Raw genomic sequence first — 9,192 nt, 5'->3', positions numbered from 1 at the left:
TTAACCCTGCGCCAGCCTCCTTGCTCCCCACAATTCTCGTCGTGTGGGACGTGACAGGTGTGTTTTTAATATTTACATTTACCTTCTTTAGAAACCCAGAGACTATTTATATCCAACAGCTTTGCCACTGGTCATATTTAAACTATTGTTTAAGTGGCAGCAACATTCTAATCACAGCAAAGTACAGCTAATCTGCACTTTGGGCCTTTTTTGCCTTACTCACCATGCCATCAGCATCGTTGACCTTGCCTACTTTAACAAAAGTTCTGTGTTGCTCTGCCTCCAGTGGTGGTCCTGTGTTTCTTCTTCCATCTCTGACTCTACCCTTCCTGCTTTGTCCTCTGCTTTTTTTCTATATTTACTCAAAGAACATTTCTGGAAGGACCACAGTGTGCCAGACACTGGGCTCCCAACAGGGAGCAGAATGGATGTGCAGCTCACTCCCTTGGGATGCCTTGAGAGTAGAGACACAGATGTGGATCAAATCATCACAGTAAGAAATGTGGACTAGCAATGAGGGCTCATGACAGGAGCGCTGGGCCATGGGGAGATCAGGGAAGGCCACTGGGGCTGAGATCTGAAGGATAAATAGGCGCCTGTGGACATGTGAAGAGGCGAGTCCATAACTCCAATGGTCAATCTCAGGCAGATTCATCTTCACCAACCTTGATTTGCAGAGTGCTTGTTGGTTTGCAACCACTTTCACATAGGAGGTCAGACAATTAAGCTCAGGAACTCATCTTAGAAAAAGTGCTACATACATCATTGCTGAATATCACTATGATCACCCTTGGGAAGCGATGCACTGAAGCCAGCTCTTAGTCCACCCTTCAAAGCAATTCTGGAACTCTTTTTCTGGAATGACCATCAGAGCTGTCATATTACCCTTGATATCCTGAATGTCATCAAAATGTCTTCCTTTCAATATTTCCTTTATCTTCGTGTAAAGAAAGAAGTTGTTGGGGGCCAGATCAGGAGTGTAGGGAGGGTGTTCCAATATAGTTATTTGCTTACTGGCTCAAAACTTCCTCACAGACAGAGCAAGAGCCATGAATTGTTGGCAAGAATTTCGGGTTGTCTAACTTTGTCATGCAGCCTTTTCAGCACTTCCATGAATTTGCGTGTCATCCTTGCGCAGGGGCCATGCTAATCTTCTCTGTATCGTTCCAATTTTAGTATATGTGCTGCCGAAGCGAGCACTTCAGCACTTCCAAATAGTAAATTTGGTTAACTGTTTTTCCAGTTGGTATAAATTCATAATGAATAATCCCTCTGATATCAAAAAAGATTAGCAACATCATTGCAACAAGTTCACAAACTTAATTGTCAAACCTCATATGTTACCATTTATGTTTTTAGTTCGTTCTTATTAGAGCAGAAAAAAGCTATTGATTTCTGTATATTTATCTAGCATCTATCCACCTTATCACATTCTCTTAAGATATTTGCTATTGGTTTTTTTTAATAGTCTTTTGCCTATTTAATTAATTTTCTCCTATACCTACTTAGAATTTTTATTAGAAGTGAATACCTACTGAATTTTAGCAACTGTTGTTTGAATACCTACTGATGTTTTCTCTTTCTTAGTTTATCAATGTAATGGATGATATTAATGGATCTGGGTATTGAACCACTCTTACAGGTTTGGAATAAACCTTGCTTATTTATTGTTTTCCATTCTTTTGATATAATGAAGGCTTCTATAAACTAATATTTTAAATAATTTTACTCTCTAAATCATAAGTGAGACTAATCTATAATTATAATTGTAATTAAAATTATAAGTCATCTAGACTTTTTTTTTCTTAAATTTTGGCAATAAAATTATATTGGCTTCAAAACATTTAAAAGAATTTAAAAGATTTTTCTGTAGCTTGGAGTAGCTAAAACTGCATCTCTAATGAGCTTCCAGGTGATGCTGAGCAGTTTGTGGACACACTTTGAGTAACAAGCGTTTAAATAACTTCACATTGGAATTATCAGACCTTTCGAGGTAAACTGAAATTCAGCTCTGAGGCCATCTTTTCATTATTAACATCCAATCACCTCATGATTGGTCTATTTATGTTTTCCTTCTCTTCTTAGGTGTGTTTTAATAGTTTGTATTTTGCCAGGAAATTATACATTTCCTGTAGGTTTTCTTTTTTTTTTTTTTTTCTTTTTTTTTAAATTAAATTTATTGGGGTGACAATTGTTAGTAAAATTGCATAGATTTCAGGTGTACAATTCTGTATTACATCATCTATAAATCCCATTGTGTGTTCACCACCCAGAGTCAGTTCTCCTTCCATCACCATATATTCGATCCCCCTTACCCTCATCTCCCACCCCCCACCCCCCGCCCCCGTTACCCTCTGGCAACCACTAAACTATTGTCTGTGTCTATGAGTTTCTGTTTCTCATTTGTTTGTCTTGTTCTTTTGTTGTTTTTGGTTTATATACCACATATCAGTGAAATCACATGGTTCTCTGCTTTTTCTGTCTGACTTGTTTTGCTCAGCATTACTCTCTCAAGATCCATCCATGTTGTCACAAATGTTCCTATATCATCTTTTCTTACTGCCGAATAGTATTCCATTGTGTATATATACCACAACTTCTTTATCCATTCATCTATCGAAGGACATTTTGGTTGTTTCCATGTCTTGGCCACCATAAACAAAGCTGCAATGAACATTGGAGCACACGTGTCTTTATCTCTAAATGTTTTCAGATTTTTTTGGTAGATACCCAGAAGAGGGATTGCTGGGTCATATGGCAATTCTATTCGTAATTCTTTGAGAAACCTCCACACTGCCTTCCATAACGGCTGCTCCTGTAGGTTTTCATATTCATTGCTGTAGAGTTGCCTATAGTGAGTCTCTTAAATCTTTTAATTTCTCGCATGCCTGTTGTTATGACTTTTTTATCATTCCTAATTTCTTCTATTTTTTTCTTTTTTCCCTCTTCAACCTTGCAAGATGTCTATTTTCTATAAATATATAGTTTATTAGTCTATTGAATAAACTTTTGGAGTTATTTTCTGTAGATTTTGACTTATTTATCCTTCTTATTATTTTTATCCTTTCTGTTATTTTTTTCTATATCATTAATTTCAACTTTCACCTTTATTAATCTCAATTTCTTGTTTTATCTTTCTACATTTTTAAGATGGATATTTAGTTACTTTTTTTTTTGGCTTTTACTTTTAAATTGCAATGGCATTTTAGAGTTTTAAATGTTCCTCTTAGTACTACTTTCAGACTGTAGGTCTCAATAAGAAGTGGTTTCCTATTCATTGGTTTCTAGAGGGTTATGAGTTCCCTTTTATTTCTTCTTGATCCAAGACTTACCTAGCGTTTGTTCCTTAATTTTTAATTATTTATGGATTTTTAGGCCATCTTTTATCATGTATTTATAATTTCTCATTTTTATGAAAAAATATTTTATTTGTGGAATGTAAGAAGTCCTCACATGTTCTACCACATTTCCCTGAAAATAAGACCTAGCCAAACCATTAGCTCTAATGCGTCTTTTGGAGCAAAAACTAATATCAGACCCGGTATTATATTATATTATATTATATTATATTATATTATATTATATTATATTATATTATATTATAGACCCAGTCTTATAGTAAAATAATATAATTATATTATATTAAATTAAAATATTATATTAAAATTATTATATTAATTTTTGCTCCAAAAGACTCATTAGAGTTGATGGTCTGGCTAGGTCTTATTTTCAGGGAAACACATTATTCAAGTTATTTCATTATGTTATGCAGTCCAACTGAATAATATTTTGGTAGTATAACATTGTATTATTTTGCTGGCCTGAAAGATTTTTTCCCCAATTTTATTGAGATATAATTGACATGCAAAACTCTGTAAGTTTAAGGTGTACAACACAATGGATGGTTTTTTGACTGTTAATTCCAGCTAATTGTGAGAAAGGTATTTTGAAATCTCTCATTATAACTATATTTTTAAAATTTTCCTTGCTTATACGTATTTAGCTGCCAACATGGGCATTCTTGGGTGTCTGCTTTATGACTGTTATATCGCGATGATCTGTGCCTTTTATCACTGTACTTATATGGATTATCCTTAAATTCTAAATGCTTTTAGCCTGCAGTTCTGTTACCAGGAGTGACATTTTTTTCCTCGGTTCTTGTCCTATGAAAGGAAAGAATTCAGTCAAGAGATAGAGTTTGTACAAGTATAAGACAGCAAGAAGTTTATTAGTAAAGCAAGTACACTCGGAGACATGGAGCAGCTGACCCAAGAGAGGGAAGCAGCCTTCTTACCTTGTGTGAGGGTTTTTATTTTTATGGGTAGAATTGTCTCCTCCTCTCTCTCTCCAGTACCGTTCTCTCTTTCTGCTGGCGTGTCTCCCTCCTCCCTTCTTGTTCCCAAGTTTTCTTTCCTAGGTAGGACACAAGTGTGCACCTGTCAATTTCCCATGAGTTACTTGAGAAGCTCCTTAAAAAGGGGCAAACTATAACTGTATGGCCCTCAGCAGCAGGATGTACATTCTGGTAAGTGGGATGTTTTCCCTCCCTCTCCGGCATTTTTTTTTCTTCTTCTAACGTCATATCTTCTTGATAGGTAGGAGCAGCTGCAAGGGGGCCTCCTAACCCAGGCTACTTCCTTCCTTCTCCTGCTCATTTCTACCTTTCTACTTACCCTACCAATTCCACCTGTCTTATATCAATGTTACCGCTCCTGCTTTCACTTGTTTTTAATTTGCCCAATATTTCTTTGCCTATCATTTTATTTTCACCCTTTTATTATCATCTTGTTTCAAGTATGGACCAATGTGTCCAAAGAGCCCCGTCTTTACATTGTTTTTCCAGCACTTCAAACTTCATCTTTCTAATACTGAGCTCATCATTTTCTCTCTAAAACATTTTCCTCTTCTTTATTTTCCATATTAATTGTGATGGAAAGTTCTTGTTTTGCTGTTTTTTCTGAATAGAGCATCCTGATATCCTTCTGCTGGGTCATTCACCCACGCCCCTCTTCTCTGCCCCACCCTCACCCCCAGCCCAGGAGCTCTGAATGGTGTCTCTCCTCAGGCAGACTTCAGGTGGGCATGTGACTGCACCCTGGCCAATTCGACAGCACCTTCTTCTAGCCTTGGGGACTCAAACAGAACTAATGCAGTGCAACTGGACCCAAAAAGATGACAGGTCTCTTTCAGAAGAGGCGCTTCAGAGCGCAGACTTTGAAACCAGATAGCCTGGGCTCAAATGCTGGCTCTGTCTCTCATTTGTAACTTCGGAAAAGTTATTTAATCTGCCTCAGTTTCCTACCTACCTCATTCTTGTGAAAATTACAAGTGTCAGTATATGTACAAAGTTAGAACAGTGCTTATGATATATTAAGCAAATATGGGTGTTAACTATTGTTAGTGTTTTTCCCCGGGCTCTGGGAGAACAAGCCTGGAGCTGTTGGCAGCCCCCATGCCACTACAGGACACGTGACGTCGGAGCAGAAACAAAGTCAGCATGAAGCAGAGCGCAAGCACAGCCAAGTGAAGGAGAGAAATGGGCCCTGATCACAGGGCTGAGCCCGGCAAAAAAATGGGTCCTAAAGCTGGTTGTACCAGGATTTTTCAGACATGAGGCAATAAAAAACCCCTTTTTGCTTAATATTGACTTGAGTCAAAAAGAGTCTTAAATAACATAACTGTCCCATGCTAGACATTTGACAACCGTTTTAATTCTTCCCTCTCCCTCACTGTCCACATCCTATGTGGCAAGCTGCGCGTGCTACTTCCTCAATTTCTTTTCACTAAGATTCTTTTTCACACTTCCCTAACTCAGGGGAGAAAAAAGAAAATCAATATTTCCTGAGTACTCGTTATATGCTCATAGACGCTGCTAGGACCTCTTCACTTTTTAATCTTGACAACAACCCTATGAGGAACCTAAAGCACAGAGACAAACTAGTCCAAGGTCATACAGTGAGCCAGTGGTAATTCCAACATAAGAGGCCACACTTGGCACCACTACGCCATACTGTCTCGATAAGCATTTGAGGAATGTGATAACAGATGGTGACTAGATTTATTGCAGTCATCACTTTGTAAGGCATAGAAATGGCTAATCACTCTGTGGAACACCTGAAACTAATATTGTATGTCAACTATAATTTAAAAATAAGTGAAGGTACATCTGATGAGGGAGAAAAAAAACCAAAAAAACATTTGCTGAACGGCTAACCCCAGGAGAAACACCCACAGAACTTGTTCCAGGCACTACCTCACTTGGCACAGGCCGCTGGCGACTTAGTTCTTTTAGAAAATGGAAATGACCCTAAAGCTTTCGTCAATGTCAGGAGTCACACATATCTGTCCTGGCCACTTTTCTTTGGGAATTGGTCATCACCACTAATTCCACCCATTTCTCAGCCCTAAACCTTGCTAAGTCTATCTGCAAAGAGAGGAGCAACACTAGGTAGGTGGCAGCCATGTCACATCCCTCAATTATGTAAAGGCAAACAAGTGACCTGGTGATTTTCCCAGCATGAATTCACACACACATGGACACACGGACACACATGCTTGCCCACATGATCCGCGTCCCCCAATCTGTCTTCTTCTTGAAAATACAACTGTCCATGGAGTCCTTTCTGAATAGTCCTGTGAAACTATTTGCACCTCATTCTAATGGACAATGGGCTCCTCATGTTTCCATTGGAATGCTTTTTCTTGTCTAACAGGTGCCCCTTTTCAGTTCCTCAAATCTGCTGAGCTCGTGCTGGGACTTTTGCCCTCTTGCGGGAAGCTCCTCTCACCCCTCTCTACACAGCCAGCATCTGCTCCTCCCCTGGATCTGTGCTTGAGGGAGGCACCCCCTGCCTACCCTTCCCAACACCCCTTATCCAGAATCTCAGCCCCTTGATGATTTTCTTCTCAACCTTTAGAAAAACATGCAACTATTTTATTCACTTGTATGTTACTTGGGTTTTGTTTATGTTTGCATGTGTTTTTCTTTTGTCTTTCTCCTTTATTAGAAGGAAACCAAGTGGCATCTTGAGAGCAGGAAACCTGTTTGTTTCTGCTGTATCCCCAGTAGCTCACAGAGGCCTGACATGTAGCAAGGACTCAATGTATATTTGTTGAATGAATGAAAAAGGAATCAGAAACTAGAACATAAGACATGGAGGGCTGATTTTACCCCCTCACAGATGAACTGTGCTTCCCTTTTAAATGGCTTTATTGGTATAAATGAGCAAATGGGTAAAATTCCCAAATGCTGGGTCCTGCCCCTTTCCATACAGTTCAATTGATCCCTGAATGATTTCCGCATTCTTTTCCTATTCTCGTGTGGCTGGCTTAGACCATAACTCTAAAGACATTTTAATATAATCCCATGAGATCCTGAACTTCTCCCATGCCTTTGCCTGGCTTGGCCCCAACTTTAAAGTTGTGCCAGTGACAAAGCCCCATACTTATCCTTCCAAAGCCTCGTGTCCAACTGGGAAGTAAGGCAGGTGAGATACCCTATTGTGGAGGAGAGAAGTACACAGGGGACTCTGGAAGAACCTAAACACCAGAGTCTTGTCCTGAGGAAGGGCGGGAATGACAGCTGAGGGGTGAAACACAACTCTCCATTGCATGTCTTCCGTGTTTCCAGGTTCTCTCCCTTTTTATCTCATTTAATGCTCACAGTAGTCCTGTGATATTAAGGGTTTTATCACCATTTTGTAATTTGAGAGCACAGTCATGCATAGCATAACAATGTTTCAGTCAATGACAAACCACATTTACCACAGTGGTTCTATAAGATTATACTAGAACTGAAAATTTTCTGTAACTTAGTGACATAGTAGCAACATTATACAGTGTTTCCCCGAAAATAAGACCTAGCCGCACCATCAGCTCTAATGCGTCTTTTGGAGCAAAAATTAATATAAGACCCGGTATTATATTATATTATATTATACAAGATCTGGTCTTATATAATAGTAAAATAAGACAGGGTCTTATATTAATTTTTGCTCCAAAAGACGCATTAGAACTTGCACAATGAGGAAATTGCCTAATGATACATTTCTCAGACTATGTCCCCATCGTTAAACAGCACAGGACTGCAATAGAAAATCATGAACTTTTGCATCACATAGGTTAAAATTTCACCCACCCATATTATCCTCTATAGGGCCCTTGGACAAGTTACTTAAATTTCCTTAGTTTTATTCTGAGGATAATAACAGCTAGGATTGCTATCAATATCAAATGGTGACGATGTATATTGACATATTCACAAAATGAAATGATTTTGTGCTTGGCACATACTAGGTACTCAAGAAATCACAGGTTTTTTTAATTAAGAGGTTTGCCCAAGATCCACATCATAAGTGGCCTAGAATTTGATGACCTCTTGCTTTGTCAGATCCTAAAGATATTTTCTATACAGGCTGTAGGATTTGTCTCACTTCCCAGATTGTGAGCTCTTCTAAAACAGGGATGATGTCTCCTGCCTCTTTGGTCTAGGGGCCTGTACATACACTGGTTATTAGTCACACACCAGTCTCCTGAAATAAGATAGCATTTATTATGTAGGATTTGAATTTTCTACCTCAACGGTATGTATGAATGTTAATAGATTAGGCAAATGCCTCTTTGCGATAAGTAACCACCCAGGATCCTTTTTCCACTCTTCCACCTCCAGGAAAAACTCCCTCTGTACACATGTCTAACCAAGGAAAACATAAAACAAAGTTTTAGTTTTGTGAGTCATTTGTGTTTTATGTTTAAACACCATAAAAGAAAATACAACTTGTTAAGAGTCACACTGAGAGAAAGGACATTTTAACCTCAACTAAACTAAAAAATTTTTGTCAGCAACCGGAAACAATTAAGGTTTTAATATACAGAGTTGTGTGCCTGTGTACCTATTTAATGGATTTATTTCCTCTGCACAATTCCTAAGAACTGCCATTTCCTATTATGATTTTCTGTTAAATCCATCTTCTTGTTTTCCAACCCTCTCAGGCTCTCTGCATCCTTCACTATGAAATTGCCCCTGGAGGGAGCTCTCTGATGTCAGTCTTGCTTTCTAGAATCCAGGCTCTACACTAGTACCAGGTAGGTAACTCAAAATGCCATCGACCGTGTCCCCATTCTGCCCCCAACCCTTCAATACTTTCCCTTGCTTACGCTATACGGCTCCTTAGCTTGGAACAGAAGTCCTAA

The 9,192-nt window shown here is 38.6% G+C and overlaps 1 non-coding gene across 1 annotated transcript; it reads right to left on the bottom strand.

Annotated features, from left to right (window-relative positions):
* Positions 1–1,092: 1,092 nt before the first annotated feature.
* On the bottom strand, positions 1,093–1,200 carry LOC141570346 (U6 spliceosomal RNA). The gene has a single exon (XR_012494341.1). It is a non-coding gene; the product is annotated as a U6 spliceosomal RNA (small nuclear RNA).
* Between the last annotated feature and the right edge of the window lie 7,992 nt (positions 1,201–9,192).

The sequence above is a fragment of the Rhinolophus sinicus genome, chromosome 1 (genome assembly GCF_057876585.1).
Source record: "Rhinolophus sinicus isolate RSI-liver-muscle chromosome 1, RSI-T2T, whole genome shotgun sequence".
Lineage (NCBI taxonomy): Eukaryota > Metazoa > Chordata > Mammalia > Chiroptera > Rhinolophidae > Rhinolophus > Rhinolophus sinicus.
This window is presented reverse-complemented; position numbering and strand designations above follow the sequence as displayed.